At 48.2% G+C, this 20,563-nt stretch overlaps 1 protein-coding gene across 11 annotated transcripts in view; it reads right to left on the bottom strand.

Moving 5' to 3' along the window:
- Positions 1-20,563, bottom strand: part of PASD1 (PAS domain containing repressor 1) — a 97,241-nt gene that overhangs the window by 32,137 nt on the left and 44,541 nt on the right. The window contains exons 2-3 of one of the 11 annotated variants that reach the window (XM_080553991.1): positions 15,948-16,049; positions 14,958-15,844 (exon numbers count right to left, since the gene is read on the bottom strand). The exons of 2 other annotated variants lie outside the window; for them this stretch is intronic. The gene's annotated coding sequence lies outside the window, so the exon portion shown is untranslated. 8 more of the 11 variants (XM_080553997.1, XM_080553989.1, XM_080553988.1 and 5 more) reach the window with 8 other exon arrangements.

Raw genomic sequence — 20,563 nt, 5'->3', positions numbered from 1 at the left:
CTGGAACTCAATACATAAGGAAGCTATTCAAAAAAAAGGAAATATTATGACAAAAGCATTAGAGATAGGTCTAAACCAGACTGAAAGCCTCCCCATAGCAGAGGAGAATTCAGCTGCTGATCCAGAGTTAAAACTCTCTTCAGCCCAAATCTCAAACCTGAACACTGCCAAAAAGGTGGCATTTCCCAGCACCAGCCCACCTCTCAGCTCTGGTTCAGAGACAGAAGAAAGGAGAGAACGGGCCCCGGGGCCATGCAGTGAAGCATTTATTCTCCTGCAGCAGAAGTGGAGCAGCACTAGCTGTCTGAACAGTTCAACTGCCCCATGTGAAAGACCTGTGAGAAAATTATAAAGAGCTTTAGTAGTTAAAATTCAAAGTCTTACATGCAGGCTTACTTAGAGTTTTATCTACTTACCCATTAAATGAATATCAAAGGATTCACTGCAGCTGAGCTAACTGACCTCATTTTATATCTCTGGCTTCACGCGTCCAAGTTCAAGCGTAAGAAAAACTTCTTTACCCTCTCGGTGTGTTTAATTCGGGAGTGTTCCAGGTATAACGTGCATGTAAGTCAAAAGGAATTTAAACAAAGCGCTTACATTTCAAAATTTGTCTTATCCTCATTTGGCTCCGGGAATTTCAGCTGCTTTCCTTAAATGATCTCCTCGCATCTGCTCTCCAGCTGAGCCGAGTCCGTGCCCCACTGACCTTACTGCTGCCATCTCTGTAATCTTGCAGCTGAGAATAACCAGCCACGCACCCCGGCCCTGCAAGCGTCAAGAGCCTTTCAAGAAAGAGGAGGTACAAAAGAACCAGCTTTTATGTAAGAGGGAAAAGAAGGATTTAAGAGAAAAAAAAAGCTGTGTGACTCAGGTGAGCAATGGGAACCGCACACCCGAGGAGCCCTGCCCTGGCTTCCTCGGGCAATGGGAACCGGAGGCGTCAGCATCTTGTGGGATTATGCTCTGCAACGGCAGCTGGCAGATATTTTTCTAATGCAGAGCACAGCAGCATCGTTCACACTCGTTTGATTCTATTTGCTGCTGTTCCTATTCAACCCCGACTAATCCGATCAAGTTATTTCTTGGCCTGTGCCTTAAAGCCGAACAAGTAAACACTTTTCATAAGGTCTGAGCCCACTTGTTTCAAGTGTATGATTAAGCACTGGATGTGAGCATTATTGTGAGAAAATTCACCTAATTGCTCAGAATCTCCGAAATAACCCACACTTGTCTTGAAGTGGTAATTTTCCATCCAGTGTTTTATTTCCTGCATTACAAATGTATAATATGGCTGCAAAGGGGTCCCAAAGACCAAGCATGTTTGTGCTTCAGCTACCCTAAAGAACGGCTCTTTTGAGCTGAGAATAGCTAATAATGGCCCCAGTTAGACAGCATGATGCAAAATATTTTCTGTGGCTACGAGACCTTCTCCTTCTTGTTTACTATGAAGAAGACAGACAGACGATAAATACAGTCATTAAATGCATTTTGGACAAAGTCACACTCATTTATAGTATTTGCATTCAGTAACCCTATAAGACTCATGAACCAGCAAAGCTGTTGATCCAAGTGTAATTCCATTGCAGTTACACCAAGGATGGATTTGAACTATTGAAGCTTACCCTTTTTTTTTTTTTCAAGAAGAATTGCTGCCACTTATGTTACTGGAAGTGTTAATAATATAGCTGGTTTTCCTTCCTTCTTTAGAACAACCTCCACACCTTCTCTTTCTCTTCTCTGAGACACTTTCAACTTCACATCCAATATTCCCTTTTGCAATATCTTGCCCATGTTGCTTCTCAACTAGCTCCTCAAAAGATGTTATTTGTTCTGAAAGCTTCAGGAATAAAAGAATATTTAAACAATTAACTGCAATCAGATTCATCATTCTGCACAGTACTGCAAATCTGCACTAGAAACGTAATGAGAAAGCAAAACTTTTGCTCTGAAAGAGGAAAAGAGAAGATAAACATCAACATGTCTCTCTCTCTTATTACTTCGTTATCATTTTTAGACTACAAATATGACAGCCACTGGAGCAGCTTAATACTGGGTCATTATTGTTACACATATTATGCACAAAGACCCAAGTCCTCATTCTGTCATAGATAAGACATTCACACACTTTTTTTTTTTCCCTTGCAGTTTATTTGCATGGCTGGCTGGATAATCAACCAAAATAACAAAATATGACTCAGCACGACTGAATGTCCCCTTCGCTTTGGGGATTCTCTTGGAAGCTTTTTTTTTTTTTTAAACTCTAAAACTGGAAAAGATGTGTCCCTCAACAACTGCGTGAGCATACAGAACATTTAAAAATGAGTTTTACTTCTTATCTGCAATGATCTTACACTAAGAATCCTCATCCTGTGAGTCACAACCAGGACTCCAACACAACCAGTAAGTTAAAAGCACGGGCCCATGCCTCTCGAAGGATAACTCTCAGGTAAGAGACCTGGCCAGATGAAAAGGCTGAGGCGTGAGACGGCATCTCCCCTGAGACACAGTGCAAAGAGCACTGGAGAACGAAGATCCGCTGACACATGCCTCTTGTCTTAACCACCTGTGTAATTCCTGGGTGCAGGCAGTGGGATTTGTTTGTGCTTTCCAGAAGTAGGACAGACACAAATCTGTTACTCTGGGCTTTTGCGACCAAAGCACCTTAAACCATGTATCCACATACCAGCAGCATCCATACTATATTTAACACCATAAAATTAGGCTGGCTCAGAAGATAAACATTAAAACCAGCTGATGAAAGATACTGCAACGTACATGCCCACAAAACATATGGGTTGAAAGGGAGCTTGTTCCTGTGATAATCTGACTACGTTACACCACCAAGGCCAGCACAATCCCTGACGAACATTTACGCAGTAGCACGAAGCCAGCAGCAGAAGTTAAAAATGTCCATGACCTTTAGCTAGCAGTCCCAGTTTCCTCGGGATTTCACACCATGTTGGAGAGGCAAACATCATCTGTACTCGCAGCCTCTTTCTCTCCTGCACTGCTTTTGTGTACGTCTCCTATAAATCACAAGCAAACTTCACAGTGGTTTAGCAAAAACTCAAGCAGGGAAAACATTCAATTAGGCAGATAGAAAAAACACCTTCCTCCTTCCTTCTCCTCCTCCCACCAGGCCCGCTGCAAAAGGTCAGTAGTAAAATTCCTTATAAGATCACAGAAATTAGTGTTACATCCTTCCTAACACGAACATTTCTTCCAGTTCTGTGTTCTGTGTGGGCAAATTCTGCACGCTGTAAACCAACCAGGCTGAAGCTGGTGTGGTTTTTAGGGCTAAGCGTGCTCGTCTCTCTTCAAGCGAGCCCCTGGTTGCCAGCCGCGCTGTCACAAAAAGTAATCCAAAGTACCTAAGCTGCTTTCTTCTACGCTGAAGTGTAGATGAATAAGAAATCAAGTGCAGTACCACAAAATGCCTCTCCGAAGCTTGTTTACCATTGCCGTAGTAGCTGAGCCGCTGAATGAAATATTTACAACTATTCATGCAATCAAACTCATTTTCCTAAGGAAATAACTGATTAGGTATCTCACATCTGTTCCTGACAATGATTTAAGCCTGTGCTGATCCATATCTAGTCCTGACATGAATGCTAATGCTTTGGAAGCAGTCATCCTTAATGGGAGGGTGACGACAGGTGATCCGGCTCTGGTGGCGATGGGCTGCAGTGGGGAAGGTCCTCGTCCACAGGTGAGGGATGACACAACCAGCCCACAGCTCCCTCTAACCTTATGACCTAGGGCTTAGGAAGCCTGGCAGGAGGCAGAAGCCAGAGCGATGCCTGACGTGGAATTATCTTGGGAATTATCTTCCCATCCCCGTCAAAAGTTTTTAATATCTCACAGATGTTTGCTTCCTCTATGCAGAAGAGCAATCCTGCTCTGCCAGACTTCGGCGTTGCATGTCCTCCTTCCAACAACACTTCCCCACCAGGGCTCTTCTCTGATTGAAGATATTGCAAGTGTTGCAAGGCTGGGAGGAAAATCAACTGCTAGTAAAGCTGATTGAGATGATTCCCTAATAAAACATGACATTCATGTCAGGAAAGACAAAAGCAAATGCCACGCTTTTGCTCAAAAAAACAGCTGTTCTGTGGGCAAACTCTCAAAGCCAAGACACGGATAGAAACACAGGGAGAAAAACAGTGTTTAGTTAATCTAATTTAATTCATCCAGCAATCCTCTTTTCCACAGTAAATTTATCTCAAGAACTTACGAAGAAGGAAGAAGAAGCATTTAGTGCAGTGGCTCCAAACTCCACACTCTTCGTTACTGCAGAGACTCAAGTCAACTGCAGAGCTCCTCAGTGCTGAGCCAAAGATGCCAAAGACAAACCCCACGATTTGTGTGACTGCTCCTGCTGGTACTGTACATACCTTGTGCTAATGGCCAGGTCTGGCAGCAGCAACCAGGTCAGAAGAAAATGTCTGGCAACACCTACATCGCTACAAATTTTACTTCGAGGTCAAGGAACCAAATAAATACAACTGAAGAAAATTTGCCTGTGTTTGCCTGCAAAGGACCCTGCAGAGCTGTAAGTCAAAGAGAAACAAAGTCCATGAAATTGTCTGAGCAGTAAGCTCTGGAACAGTCAGGAATGCCTCATAAAAAGTAGATTTCAAACACAATCCAAAAAAGATTAAACTGACAACTTATCTCTCTTAGGACTTCTATATATCATAAATAGACACTACGCCTTTTACATAAAGCAGCTCATTATCTGACTTTTCAATGATACCTCCTTTTACTCAAACAATTCTAACTGGACTATACTAGAAAATCCCAGAATAGTTTCCAAGGTGTGACAGTTTTTGAAAGAAGATGATGATTTATATTTATAAAATTTTACTTACCGTGCAATCAAATTCACATTAATATAATACACTATCTCTAAGGACAACTTTTAAGAAAGATGCTATTCCAGCTTGTTAATATTCATATGCTTTCCTTTAAAAATATAAAATTGAAAACACAGAAGTTGTCATCCTCTTTTGAGTTAGTCTTTATCCATCCCTTGAATGAAAGAAGAGATTCTGCTCTAGTCAAAACAGCCTATTACCAACCATCAAATCAATCCAACACTCTAGATCTCGGTTGCTCTACTAGTTGCATTTATGAATACACCCATGATAAGGAATTCAGCTCCAGATTCAAAACATGTGCTCTGGCTAAGATGGAGTTCTGATCCAGCCTCGTTTCTTGTTTCCAGGTGGTTTAGTGACAATTTTAGTCCATTGCACTTATTTTTCTCCTATTTTAGACAAAGAATCTTTGCCCTTTATGGATAGTATTGCAGAATCACACACACTCTCCTACTCTAAAGACTCTTCTGGGGCATTCTCCTTCCAAACCAAAGAATTTCCAGAAAGCAGAAATACAGAATTGCACGCAATCTCCCCACGTAACAGAATTTTCAGCAAAAGAACCGTGTCCCAGGAGACATGAAGATGCCCCAGGTAAGGAAGGCACTGGGATCCATGGAGGCCCCAACTCCAGCAGAATGAGCAAGGAGAGTCTCAGGACTGGCCCCCAAGGGCCGACGTGTACTCCCTCTGTAATTGCACAGCTCCAAATCACTACTGCCATCCAGGAGGCCAACCCCAGAGCTTCGGATGCGGAGAAAATAAAGGAACTCGCTTTTTCTACATTGACTCATTGTCTCCACTAATGACAAGGCTCAGCCCGCTGCAATAAGCAAGATTAAATAGAAGATGTAGGTGTTAAGATTAGCACACAGAGTTTGTTTTGTTAACACTTCCTACTGTGCCCCTTCCATTAAAAGCCTGCTCCAAAACGAAGCCTTTCCAAGTATTCTGTTTGAGTGAAAAGCAAACTGTTGATATTCCTCCTTAACATGCCCAGCAGTAGCGAAGCCAACCAAAGTCCCACCTTTTTGCCACACATGACTCACTTAATGCACACACTTAATAAAACGTGATTAGAAACACTTTGATCAGCACGAATATTTCTAATTTACTGTAAACTGTGGCCGTGTATGCTGCGCTCAGCGACGGGACGAACAGGTTCACAACCCAACTTCCTTGGCGCGGGTGTAACCTCCCCAGCTCTTACAGCCTCCCTAATTGCTGGGTTTGCTGTAACTGGACCAAACGCACAGCATCCTCCTCAAGACATGAAGACATACGTGCAACTTGGGCAGCAGAGCCTTCGGTGGCCCAGACCCCAAGGCTGATATCCCTGGGATATCTATTTTCCTTGTGCTGATACTCTGGGAGAGGTCCTTCAGCAGGGCCAGGGGTTTGGCTTATCCCTTTCAGAAAAATCCTCTGAATTACTTGGAAATCTTCTTATAATGCTGCCGTGTCTATGCGAAATAATTAATGTCAACGGGAGCTGTTATCAGCTCATCTTTTGTTTATTTATTTCTCAAAAAAATGGTTTACTTATTATGCTGCTTACGGTCAAAACTTTATTGTCCTGAAGCAATGCGCCGCGCTGCGCTGTGAGTTAAAATAAGATTAAAGTAGGCTGAGCCCAGAAGAGAACAAACAAACCTTATTAATTTCTTTTACGCATATGTGTGTGCGTGTGTTTGTGGGCTGAACGGATGAAGCAAGAGAGGAGATTAGCATTTTTATGGATATGATTCCTGCCGTTGCTACATACTTGAAAATCTTGCTTGAGCTCGGGCAGTTTGTAAACAAGAATAAACACACCTGCAAATATCTTGGCATTCAGCTATTAGTCAATCAATTAACCCATCTGTCTACACCTGCCACAGAGCAAAGCGCCTGACATTGACTTGCACGTCGCTTATCTGGGAGAGGGAACACAAATTGTGGGGAAACAGAGGTGTAGAAGTGAGGTGTTACACTGCCGTGGGGATCGGAGGGGGTTGCCTAAATCCCTGCCTGGAGATGGGATGAGCACAGCACGGAGGGTAACCTCCGGTACAAATACTGCAAGCCAAGTCCAGGACACCTCCGTGGTGCCCCAAAAGTGCCCGTCACCAGCTAACCACCCCAAGCTCACCTTCCTGCCCTGGCCAGGGGCTGCTTCCAACCATGAGTGTGTGCCCAAGTACACTCGTGTGTGCATCCGTCCTCTCCAGCTGGACATCCGAGGTCTTGCCCTGCCTCCCTGCTGCCCTCCCAAGGAAAGATATGCTTTTCAGGGCTCCCTGGGAAAATGGTGAGTGAGCCTCTTAGTTACCATAGTGCTGTGCTCTACAGAGATGTCGACAAATTAATCAATTATACAACCGTGTTTGCTGAGAATACAAGTCACAGTCAGATGATCCGACGCGTTTCAGCAGCTCCGCGGAGTTTGGTTAGCGCACTTCCTTGTCTACAACCTCGGTATTATCCTCGTCTGCACTGTCATTTTTCCATATTTCAATTTCTCTGAACAGGCAGCTTATCAGGTATGTGATCTCTGCTTCAGGCTAAGTCAAGCTGTTTTCCTTCTTGCTTCCCTGCTTGCTTTCTGTCTTTTTTTTCCCCTTTTCCTCCTCTCTTTCTTGTAATAAGAAAAAGGAATAAGATGCACATTATACATCAACTGTCCTGTAACAAAACTGTCTTGCTAAAATTACCGACTTATCACGAAAGGCCAGCAATCTCTTATTTATTCTAGAGGTTTTTCTGCACAAATTACAGAATTTTTCTCTGAGCAGCACCAGAGCAGGGCTGATTTTAGGTCCAGCTTTGCAACATATTTTAGGAATATCAGGTAGAAAGGGAACAGTGGGGACATGAACACCAGCTCTCCAACCTCAGGAAACAACGCTTCTAGTGCTGACTTCACAACATCTCTTCAACCATCAGGAGCCCCAGAACACGTCCTCACATCCTTCATCAAACTTACAGTTCACATCATTAGCACACAAGATGAAACGGCACTGTAACACGGAAAAGCAGGGTGGGTAAAAATCACTGCCCAGACCGCACATCCTTGCAACCACACAAAGTTCATTAAACAACATTAGCTACCAATCCTGGAAAATATACCATGAAGTACACTGTGGATACTCACGGCACAACCTGAAGGAAAAACTCCTCTCTGCCCCAAAATCAGACGAACAGGTTAAGCCAGGAAGCACGCCAGAAAACACCGCAGGCAGTCGTGCCAGCCTAACACCACAAGGAGCCTCCGCACTGCAGAATTTCCTTACACCTCAACCTGTGGCCAACGTCTACTGCTTGAGAAGGCAAACGCGGGGAAAAAAAAGGCTGATTCTGCAGCAATGGGGACAACTCTCTCTTGCCATGGCTCCCAGGAAAATAGCAGAAGCCTTGATGCATGGGGTTAATGTAACAGTGCAAACAAAACCTGGTCCAATCTCCTTTCAACCTTGCATTAAAAATACAGATATACTGGAGACCAAAGGGCTAATTCTGCAAACTTAATTTCCTATCTCCAGGAACTCTCTAATTTAACTGTATAATCTCTTTCATAAGATTATCAAGATCTATCTCAAAACTACCCTAATTGAAAGACTATTACCCAACCTCAATCCTTAGGTAGTTGGAAGCTTCCTTCTAATTTCCCATTCAAATTTATTCATGACCAACTTACACAATTTAATCTCGTGTGGATGCTATCTTTTGACTTACACAGTTTTTCCTCCTTCTTGCCATTTAGTCCCAGCTGTGCGTAAAAAGACCTATTGTAACCTGTCCCTTCATTTGTTCAATTGGCCAGAGCTAAACAAATTAAGGTGTTCAATCGCACGTCATTCAATAGAGAGTCCATTTGTGTGATCACATCTCTCGCCCTCCTGCCATTCTAATCTAACATTTTCTTGATGGGGGTGTCCAGAGCTTTGCAATACCCCAGCAGACTACACCACGAGCGACAGAAAGCTCTTGTACAATGATAAAACCAACGATAAAATCCCACCACTTGCCCACAGGCACCCAGGGCCACGCAGTGCCTCCACATCTCTGCTGTCTGTCCCTGCCAGCGACGAGCCCATTTCACACTTGAAATTCTTGTTGTTGGTCTCAACGCGCAAAACTTTGCATGACTTTGCACCCAGCACTATTAAATGTTATTTTATTTCTATCACGCCAATCAACAAAGTCATCTAAATTCCTTTCATATGATAATCCAGTCCTCCTCCCTCCGAGGCCACCTCCCAGCCCCGTGTCCCGCCAGGCACACACCCAGCGCTCCCCCAGCTCACTGCGGCCCCATCCTGATGGTCCCCAGGAGCTGCAGCACCGCTCGCTTCCATCCCAAAGGCCCTCCTTCAACGCCAATCTCCCATCAGACAACTTTATTTGGATGCAACTCTTGTACCTTCTGCTTAGCCAGCTCCTTCTCCACCTCTCAGCTCTCGTATTGAACCACCATCTTCCTTTTAAGCAATACTGTCCTGTGGGGCATGGTATCAAATGCTTGGCTTCACATAAATCACATTCCTGCACTACCCCACCTAAGAAATCTGTTATATAAAAAAGATGTTAGATTAGTCTAGCACAATCCATTTTTTGATAAAATCTTGTTGCAATTTATCCTTCTTCCTCATTATTTCCATGTCTAATTATTCTTTCCTACAAAATACGTCATGAGACACCGTGTACTATTGCATTCAAACCAGCACGCCTATAGTTCCCTGCATCACTTTTTTTATTTTTCGACTGCGTAGGGACTCCGTGTACAGGATACAAACACTTCCCCTCCTCTGCAGCTGATGAGCCACGGGAGAGCCTTGCTGCAAGCCTTGCCATGCAAGCCTGGCGTATGGTTGCAGCAGCCCGGTGCCACTGCTTTTGGCATCCCACAACCAGGATCACTGGGACTCCTTCTTTTGTCTTGCTAAGATAGTTAGGTTTTGCTCTTTTTTATTTATTTTTAATAACTTTGCTATGAATAGCTTCCAGTCTCCTACAGATTTGCTGGGAATTTTTTGGTGCTTAGGGTCATAATTTATTGGGTGATATCAGTGGTAGGGCGATGGTTGGACCAGGTGATCTTGGAGGGCTTTTCCAACATTAACGACTATGGTTCCATGAATTTCACTCTGTGCCAGGTTCTGTAGAAGGTCCTCCTTTCATGAGAAGGTTGTCATATCGCAGAGACGCAAGTTCTCCTTTCAGTTTAGGCACAGCTAATTTCAGTTCTGTGTAAATTGACTCAGGGCAGGTTCAACCAAAATAAGTCCATATGAACCCAAATAAGAACGTCTGTACGCGAGGTCACACCAGGTTAATCAAATCACTTTAAAAATGGACTTAAACTAAACTGGTGTAATCTCTCTGTGTAGACAAGGCCAAAGCCAATAATGGAAAATCAAGTAGGTCGACTTCTCTCATTAATTGCACGCACCCCGTGCGCATTGACTGAATCTGGCGGGTCTGTGGCTAGCAGGGACACGGCCGGCAGGCTCAGCGGGGCACGGGGCGCTTGGCAGGGCATCGCCACCACCTCGAGCTCGCCTGCAACCCCAGCTCAGGTGGGACGTGAGTGACAAACCGAGCCCCGCAGGGTGCTGCAGGCATGCTACCACGGGGCAGGAGGGCTCATTGCCAGAGTCCTTGCACACAACCACAAATAGCAGGGAAACGAGGGAAAAGGAGGTGTGTAATGGATACCCCAGCGCAGCATTTTAGTAACACCAACCAAGCCTGGTCCATGCTATTTAGGTTTTTAGATGCTTTAGCACTTTGGTTAAAGGCATACTATTCCACCAGAATCCCTTGCTATCCTGGTACGAGCCCAGATCAGGTGTCCTGGTACAGGCACACAGCTTGCTCCCCCAGTCTCGAAGGAATGAGCCATGTTGGCATTAAAACCTTTGTATCACCACACGTGAATCTTGGGCGGTTGCGTAATTTAGGGCAAAACAATGCCACTTCTGTGTATAGACAAGCTCCAGATCCAAACTGTAAAGACACTGTACCAATTTTCTGATACTACTAATGAGCAGAAGTTGCGTTTGACATCAGCATCTCTGAAATCCAGTGTTGCTTCCAACGCCATGAGACTTTCATTATGAACTGCTCACTCGCTCATTTTAATTTTGAACCCTGAGCTATTTTTGAGTACTTGATGTGTGCCTTAAACCAGTGAAATAATTCAATGCAGACATAAACTGAGTGGCTAAAAAACAGGAACCAACGTAGGTCTTACTGCCAAATTTCACTGAAGTTTGCAGTTTATAAAAAAAAATAATCAAACCAATTTTACTTTCTCCCCTAGATCAACTAATTTCTCTGATTGAACAGAATAAACGAGCAGCGAGTAACCACTCCTATGGCAATTTACATTTTTCCTCTTACATCGTCCAGAAAAATTGTGAAGGTTCGGCAGCGAGCATGGGTAGCCCCACAGACACCAATGCCTCCCGTCCACACCAGCTCCCATTTCTGGCCTCACCACCGCGCCTGCTCTCCTCGCATGTGTCAGAAGTTGGGCAGCCACGGAGCCCCGAGCGCTGCCGCTACGGCTGCCAGTGCACAGGGTGCCCTGCTCCTCTGCTGATTTGCCATCACCAGCACGCTGATTTGCTCTGATTTAGCATGTTACAGGAAAAGTCTCTCTCTTTTTTTTTTTTTTGAATACATTTTCTAGCAAATCAAAAATCTAAATGCATTTTTTTTACTGGCTAACTACAGCAAGGCAGTGCAGCCTAGGAAGTTTACACAAATTAAACAAATTCCCAGACAAAGCGGTGCACGCCGTGGTGCTACGTTCAGAACAAGGGGGGGTCACACCGCATCCTCCCGAAGCCATCCGCTGCTCCCCCCGGCACTCGCAGGAGCCGCGAAGACCACCCGCGCCACGCAGAGCTGCCGCTCCCAGTTCCCAGTCCCCCTGGGGGTGGCACTGGTGGGGACTGGGGAGCAGCAAGCCAGCAGAGCGAGGACGGGGGCGAGCCGTCCTTCTGCCCCAAAAACGAGGCTACTCCAGCCACACGTCCCCATCTCCGTGTGTCGAGCAGCACCGGCGGCGCGCAGCAGCACAACCTGGGGCTCGGGAGCTGGGAACCACCGGGCTCGGCTTCGAGGCGTGCTCGGCTTTCGGAGGGGGGCTTTGGGACCCCCCCCCAGTTCCCCGCTCGCCATGCAGTCGGTCCCTAAAGCCGCCCGCCGCCCCAAGCCCGGGGGGAGGGCTAACTTCGCACCCTGCCTTCCCCATCCAGCGCTCGGGCGCAAGGCTGGCGTCGGAGCTTTTTCCTCCGCCGTATTTTCAGAAGGCAGCCCCCTGCCCAAACACCTTCCCGGCCGGCAGCACCCCCCCCCGGCGACCCTCCCCTCCCCAAAACTTCACCGGGCCCTCCCGGGACGTGTCAGGCGGGGGGTCCCCCACCCCGCCGAGGGCACGACCCCGCTCCGTTCCCGCGGCGCCCCGCACGTACCGTCCGGCAGGCTGCGCGTCCCGGAGCCGCTCTCAGTGCCATGCCCGACCCCCGCGCGCTGCCCCCCCGGCACCGGGGGTCTCCTCCAGCCCCGGGCTGCCTCTTCCCGCGGGGGACATGGCCCGGGGAGGAGGGGGGGGACGGGACAGGAGTGGGGCAGGGGCAGGGCGGGCGGAGCGAGGCGCAAGGCGGAGGGAGGGAGGGGACGGGGGGGGGGGGGGGGGGGGCGCAAACGCGGCTGCGGGCGGGCTGCCGGCGCTGCGCGGCGGGACTTGTGAAAGTGCCCGGTGGCGGCGGGCGGTTGTGTAACGCGGCGCGGGCTGGGCCCGTCCTCCCGGCGCTGCACAGGCGCGCTCCTCCTCCCGCCGCGGTGCCACCGGCGGCCGCGGGCAGCCGCCACCCGCGGGGGGGACCGGGGGAGGCGGCGGCGGGGGGCGCGCAGGAGGCGCGCAGGAGGCGCGCAAGCGGCCCCCGGGGGTTTCGGGGAGGGTCCGGGGGGCTCCCGACCGGCCCCGGCCGCGCAGAGGGTGCGGGGGGCGCGCGGCGGGAGCAGGGGGCGCCGCCGCACCCCCGACCCCCCCCCCGGCGACGCCCGGCGGGCTGTCCGCCCCGCTCCCGTGCCCGAAACGCGCTGTGCCCTGCCGTCATTACTCATTCCGCGCCGTGAGTCACGGGCTCAGCGTTTGCGGCTTCCTTCCTCGCCCGGCTTCTTCTCTGCTCTCCCCATTCTCTCTCCTTCCCTGCGCCCCCCGCCCCGCTCCCGCAGCGCCCCGAGCCCGCAGCCCCGCCGAGGGGGGAAGCGGAGCCGCCTGCCCGGGCTCCGTTTCTGTTTCTCTGATTTCTGCGAGCACCGGACACCGAAGGCTCTTGGCAGCAAGGCTGGGGGCACAGCTGGGACCCCTGACTAAAGCCCCGGCAGGTACCCGTACCATGCAAGCCCCCTTTCAAAGCAGCACACCCTCTTACAAACAGGTTAGGGTCTGTTTCAGCCCCTCTAGCCCCCCTCAGATGCCCCCCTCCAGCCTGGGCAGCACCCCCAGGCCCCAATGTCCCTGCCCGTTGCCCTCTCCCAGCTTTCTTTGCTCAGCCAGGATTCCCGCTCCTGCGTGGCCCCGCACCAGACCCCAAGGGACAGAAGCAGAACCCAAAGGGGACACCGGACCAAAGGCTTTGCCACAGGGCAAAGTATAAGGCCGGTGCCACCGAGGAAGGAGAAACAATACCCCAGAGGAGCATCAGCTGTTACTGATGAGGACAAGCCAGCAGGCACCTTGGCACCCAGGTAATATTTCTGCCCTCTTACTGGAGCCGAGGCAGCGTGGCTGTGCCTCAGGTGGCAAATCTCATTTTCCCCGAGAGCAGGTTTTTGAGGCACGCACCCTTGTCACATGGAACGGGGCAGCACTTCCCTGGTCCATTTAGGAAAAATCCTTCCTGCCCTCTTCCAGGCAAGGCACAAAGAGCTGGCAAATGTGGAGTTTCTCTCCTTTTCACTTGAGTTAGGATGTGTCTGTGCAGGGCAGCCTGCTGATCTGGGTGGCAGCTGCTTGGAGGATGCCACTGCCTGCATGTGGGGCATTTGGGGGATCTCCGCACCCTCTGAGCACCCGCAGAGGGGCTGGGCTCGCAGCAATGGCCCCAGGTCGTGCTGGTGCTGCTGTCACCTCTGTGTCTGGGACATTTCCATCCCTGCAGCCTGGAGTCACGGCCTGGCCACCCCCATCCTGCAAGCCCGGCAGGCACAGCAAACAGCATCAACAGTCTTATGATGCTGCAAAACCCTCCGGAATATCACACCACGCGTTAATCAGAGTAACAGGACTGTCTGACCAGAAATCATGTTCCACTCCAAATGTTTCAACCAACTCCCCTGGCAGGTAGAGGTGCAGCTGGCAGCAGGCTGGGCAAGCGCAGGGACTGCTCTTCCTGTGGCAATGCTGAAAGTTTTCGTGTGGATGACACTAATTATCTCTGTTAGAAGAACACTACACTAAGAACCTTCCAAAAGTTAAACAAGAAGGGCGAAGCAGCCCTTTCGACAAGACAAAACCCATGCATTGCTCAGCAAGCTGCGGCGTTGGGCAGCGTTAGCTGTTCTCTGCGATAGCTGCCATATCCTCAGAGCTGTTTGTTATTTTTTAACAACGCTGTGTTGCAAAGCCATGTCAGCAGCTATAAAACAAAAAGAAGACTGGTTTTGGCCAGAAAACAAAACCAGCAAAGAATACTGTATTTATATTTATATATTTACAGGCTGTCCCAGCACACTGGAGAACCCTGCAGTCCAGCAGGGACCATGAAGGAGGAACACAAATGAAGAAATAGAGGGCTAACTTGGGCTGCAGTCTGCACGCTCCCACTCCCATGCCTGGTCTTTCATCTGGAGCAAAGTGTTGTCCAAATTAGCCTTTAAATTACACACCGTAGCCAGGAAACATTTGCGTTGCACAGTGCTAAGTCCAGAACCAGCACCCAAGCCCCATCTCACTCTGGAGCATGCCTGGAAATTCAACATGATGCTCTCCTGCATCAGCTATAGGTGTGAGGCTTGGGATAACCCAAACCGAAAGGAAAGCGAGGGATATAAACAAAGTGGAACAAACACCCTTGCCTTGATCCGCAGGGGCTGGTGCCGTGCAGCTTTCTCCGGGATGTGGTTCAGGCGTCCGAGGTGAGGCCAGCAGGACAGGGAGTGAATTGTACTATTGCACAACGCTGTTACCTTGATACCATGTCGTGTAAAGATTTTAAACTGCCTCTTTATTAGTCATCCTCTATTCATTTTAATTGTGCCTGATAAACAGGGCTATTTCACCTTTGCATTCTATTGTACGCACCTATCTTCCACGTTTATATCACCGAGGAGACTTTCAATCTTTTATTATGGCGTAGGTAGGTGTAGAGGAATGAACAGGCACTTCCCTCGCAGCCTGGCGGTGTTTTGGTGTCTTTGCATGTTACATTTTCAGGTCTCTGCTTTCCAAGCATGGAGGTCTCTGTGGGTCCTTGATCCCGGTGCTGAAAATGTTTAGGCAGAGGCTTAGGTTAACGCACAGAACCAATGAGAAGGGACAGGCTGATTTAAACATGCACTTAATTTTTCTCAGGATCAAGTGCTGTAGGTGCGTGCTTAACACCCCTGAAGTTACTTTGATCTTCTCTGAAGACAGAATTTCCTGCAGATTAAGTTCTCAACTCTGAACGATGGCATTGGTTATTTAACGAAATCAAAGTTGGGAGATGAATAATTATTGAAATTAGAGAATATAGCTGAAGTTTCTGGAATGTTTTAGTCGCATTTACTTGTAAAATGAAAAATATACTGCCCAAGAGTCCATCAGTGTGAAAGTTTGTCCCAGCAGTTTCTTATCTAACAGCTGATGGCCCGAGCATGTTTGTGAATTCGGAAGTTTCACTAAAAGCTCCTGGAAACAGCCGTGCATGTTCCCTTCTGTGGCATTACAACCTTCCCCGTGCCCAAAGACTGCCCTGTGCCACCTGTAAGACAACCGGGGTCAGGCTTTGTGGTGACTTCTGCTGTGCCCCGTAGAAGTCACGGACGTTGCTGCTGCTCTTTGGGGTCTGTTTGCTCAGAGCTCACCTCGCTGCTTCAGGCAACACCCTGCAACCATGGGACTGCTCCTCCCACTGGAGATGCATCTGTTCTCCAGGCTTATATAGTTTTGCCTTCATCTTTTCACCCCTAAAAAGATTTAAAAATAAAGCTTGGGTTTGCACCACAATCACGTGAGAAGAGGGGTAAAATCCCATTCTCATTTAGGTTCAGAAAAGGGAACGGAAACTCCATTGAAGGCAGGGACAAAACCACATTTACTCCAGTGTGAACAGGATTTCCCCCTTGGTGTAAAACCTTGCATCCCTGTGAGCTGGAAGGAGCTCCTTGCTGTGCCACAGAGCATCCTTGAGTGCCACTTTGAATCTTTATGCAACTGCTTAAAAGGACTAGGGGTACAAATGAGTTAATCACCATTTAGGTACAAAGTTCCAACTAAGCTTTTCAGGACCAACCATTTTAATTTCCATCATCCAGCTCCTTATTTTATAGAAAATAATTGCAGATGGTTCTTGTAGAGGCAAGAGAGATATCTGGTTTGGGGTGTATTTTCTTGTGCTAGAATAGCAGCATGGCCAGAAAATGATCAGTGGGCCCATCTGCAGGCATGTGGAACACGTTCGTATGTATTTGGAAAGCTGAGAGGTGCCGAAGTCAGAGGTCTGGCCAGGAAAAAGAATATTTTTAATGTGGCTGATCGTGCTTCAAACAAAGAATATTATTTTTATAAAGGAAAAATTGTTCTTTCTTAACTGGAGTAAAATATTCTCTGATAAGAATTCCTGTGGCCTGTTATTCTGCCTAACCCAAAAAAGTGGGGGAAAAAAAACCCTTGTAAAAGCATGAAGGGCTACCTCCTTCTTCTCTTATCCTTCTGTGAGCATCCACCGACTCTAAAGCTCTTTCAGCTGTGTTTTAGCTTGATAGCATAGGATAATGTACCTATGCATTCATTTGCTTTGATCCTGGGTTCGTATCTTCTGGAGGCTGGGCTGACGACAAGTTCAGGCTGCTGTATTTAACTACGGGTTAAGTGGGCATGGGGAATAATCACCTCTGATTAGTATAATCAGCCACTGAGGGGCCTCATGAGCAGAGACACAGAATAAAAACTCAATAATAGTTTTGTTAAAGGGCCAAATCCCCCTGGATTCAGCAGCCATGGATATTTCCTATCGTACTTCTGCTGATGCTTTGTTCATACAAGTGTGCTGGGACGGGGACAGCGGCAGCTGCCTCCATCCCTGCCCTCTGTCTGACTGCCAGCTCCTAACATTCACCTCCTCTGCTCTGCCCGGGCTGGTCTGCAGCCAGAGGGCTCCCAACTACATCCTAATCTCCTCCAGCAGCCGGGTAACTGGGAAGGAGAGTGGGACTGGGACGGCTGGCACCTGCAGGCACACGGCACCCTGCTGGTGGGGTGCTCCCCCTGCAATGCCACGTGCGATGGGGTGCAGGGAGAAGCAATCGCCTGATTTCACCCGGTAGGGAAGGCAAAGTTTGCTTCTCCAAGGCAAGGTGCCCAGTGCAGTCCTTCCCCAGTGCTGTGACCAGCACAAGAAATTAAATCAGGGCTTCTGAAGGCAGCGGAAAGCAGAGAGCAGGCTGGGTTCTTGGGTTTAACCCACCACTGGATGATTGTGGGGCTGACGGTCCTTCTGCCACACCCAGTGGCAAACACTGACAAAGCGCTGTGTAGGTACGTATCTGTGCATGCATCTGGTACCACGCAGACTCGCTCACCACAGACAGTTGCATGAACTTAACCACCAAGGAAAGCTCAGGCGCAGTCCGACAGCCAGCCAGCGTATGTGTGTCAGGCGGTGGCTGCTCAGGCACAAGCTGTGCCGGCGGGTCTCTGACAGAACTTGGGTGTCCCGAGGGACCCCCGACACCAGAGCCCGCCAGTTAGAAGGGACACCAGCTAGAAGGGACACCAGCTAGAAGGGACACCAGCTAGAAGGGACACCGGCCCGGAGCACAGCTCTCCAGACGCCTCCCATAATGGTCTTTTAGGATACAAACAAGAAACAAAATCGTATGTCCTTGATCCCAAGTGCACTGGTCAACCCAGTTTTTGGGCACATTCCACTGTTCTCCTTCTGCCTTTCTTTTTTTACAGTCATGTTTAAATCAATCTCTATACGCATAAACCAAATGACCCGACTTCAGCAGAGATCTTACCCTGGGAGCAAGGCAGACCGAAAGCGTCAGGCATTGCTGGTGCTGTGCTGCTGAGCTCATACCTAAACAAAAGCAAGTTAAAATGCAAGTCTGCGAGCCTTTACCACTACGTTTCACCGCTAAACAATACTGAAATGTGTCAATAATTATACAGAACTGCGTGGGATGTTACTGCGCTCTCTACTCACAGAAATGTGCACGGTTTTTCTGGGCACAGGGGAGGTGCTGAACATCATCAATGAACTGACTACGACGCTAGAAACTAGCACTGTGACAGATTTCATCCGCCAGCCATGTTGCAAAAAGCCAGTTGACATAAGTGGCAACAACCCCTATCTTCCAACCTGGTGATATCAGTTTGTGCTATGCAGCTGCAAGCAGTCTTATTTTTGTGTTTCCACAGAAAGTGAGCATGCAAGACAGCCCGAATTTCCTCATCTAGAGAGGAATATCAAGTCACTTTTGGTCAGGGCTTGTGAATGAGGGGTTGGGACTGGAGAGAGAGCAGTCTGATGCACACGTAGCAATGACACTCGTGACGTTTTGCAGAAGCAAGACCTGTGGGAAATAAGTTTGGATTTTTTTTCCTTTGGACAGTTTGTCTCTCTTCTTGTCCCCACTGTGGTGCCCATGTGGACAGGTAGGTGCTGCCACCCTGCTCACACAGACCCAAAGCCCTTCCACTGCATCCCTGCCTGGCTTACCAACAGGTCCTGCTGGTCACTTCCGTGCCAAATCCTGGCTGCCTCCAGGGGCAGGTTTCCAAAAAATGCTTCCTAGCTGCTTTGCATTAACCATCTTCCAACAAGGCTAAGTGTTTCTCATGAATGCCACCCACCTTTGTACACAATTCTGCATTCAGCACAGTACACGAACAACTTGGCTTTGCAGACCAAACCAGGGCTTCCCCGAGCATCGCAAACCACGCTTTGAGAAAAAGTGTTTTACAACAAATTTCTTTTGACTAAAGCAAAAAAATCCTCTTGCTTTGGAGCACCATTAATAAAGAAATAAAGAGTAGTTGCTGTGTTAGAGAGGCATCTTTTTGTTCCCCACATCTTTCGTCCCCCCTGCCCATTTAATACACCTGCCTGCCTTTAACACCGACGGTAGTGCAGAATAGCAGCCATTTCAACCGCGGAAAAACAAGAGAGAGAGAGACTCTGAAAATAATTAAAAAAAAAAAAGTGCATTGTTTCCTGTAGAGCTTCAATCCTTTCACTTGCAGAACTTGGGCTGACCTGCATTAGACAGCACTCGCACAAAGTGCGATGAAAACAGCCCTCCCTGCGGGTTTGCTGCCCCGTCATCATCTCCTCCCGTTAATTCAGGCACCACGCAGCAGTACGTCCGCGGCACAGATCGTGTCACTGGCGCAGCAACCGGCGGATGAATCATAATGAAACCACCAAGAGGAAACATGTCACGAACAGAAGGGAAGGCTTGCTTTTTGGTGGAGTGCCTCGTCTACAGAAGGGTGCTTGAGTTAAGGATGCTGATGAGAGAATTAACTTGTGCCCTGGTCACTTAATGCAGCTTTTTATGCAGTCCTTTACCGCTCCTGTTGCTATGGGGAATGTGAATACTCGCCATGACAACTGCAGCCTGCAACCTCCTTCACACGCAGCATCTTCAGAAGGGAACGCTCCCATTCATGCATCCTGCAAAATTCAGTGTCCTTGACAGCGATTCAGTGCAGGGTTTGTAGGCACAGTGACTATTCTTCTGTGTTTTACAGTGTGACATCGCCTGGTGTCTAATACTATTTATTACCGCTTTCTTGCATAGCACTTCAATATCAAAGCACTTTGCAAAGGTAATCGTTCCAAAAAAAACATTCTGCTTCATTTACAGATGAGAAAATTGGGCAGAAAGCTTACATGAGGCCCCACAGCACAGCAGTATCAGGGCTGGCATTTGTACCCGTGCCACTTGGGCCATTAGGGTAACATCTAGGGAGAACGTCCTACTTTTATTTATTGAATACGAGTTCTGTGTGTGTCTGAAAACGCAGTACAGAAGCTTGAGTACAAAAGTAGGAGCAGTGCTGGCTGGCCTAGCACAACTTTTTCGTTGCAAGAGGGTGGGATGGCACTATGGACTCTGCACCACCGGGGCAGAGCAGCTGCAGGGATAACTTCAGCACGCCAAGAGCATCTGTGCCTCCGACCAAAGGGTGCGAGGCGCTGCAGGCTGTGGGCTCTCCCCGTGATTGAAATGATTTCCGGAGGGGAAAAAAAGCCCCACCAAGTCGTCATCAAGAGTTACGAGCGACTCAGAACACAAAGAATGTGCTCAGATGAAATATATGGCTGAAAAAACCATTACCGACCTGGACTGTAATCGTTCTGGCTATTTACCTCTTAACCTTTCCAAACATGTTCAAAAGTGCATAATAAGTGACATCTCTTCTTCATCACAAGGTTTAGCCCGTGGGGAAACTCTCTCTTTTAGTTACC

The sequence above is a fragment of the Anser brachyrhynchus genome (genome assembly GCF_964034855.1).
Source record: "Anser brachyrhynchus genome assembly, chromosome: 13".
NCBI classification, from domain to species: Eukaryota; Metazoa; Chordata; class Aves; order Anseriformes; family Anatidae; genus Anser; species Anser brachyrhynchus.
The sequence above is the reverse complement of the archived record's forward strand: the minus strand, read 5'-3'. Positions and strand labels throughout refer to the sequence as shown.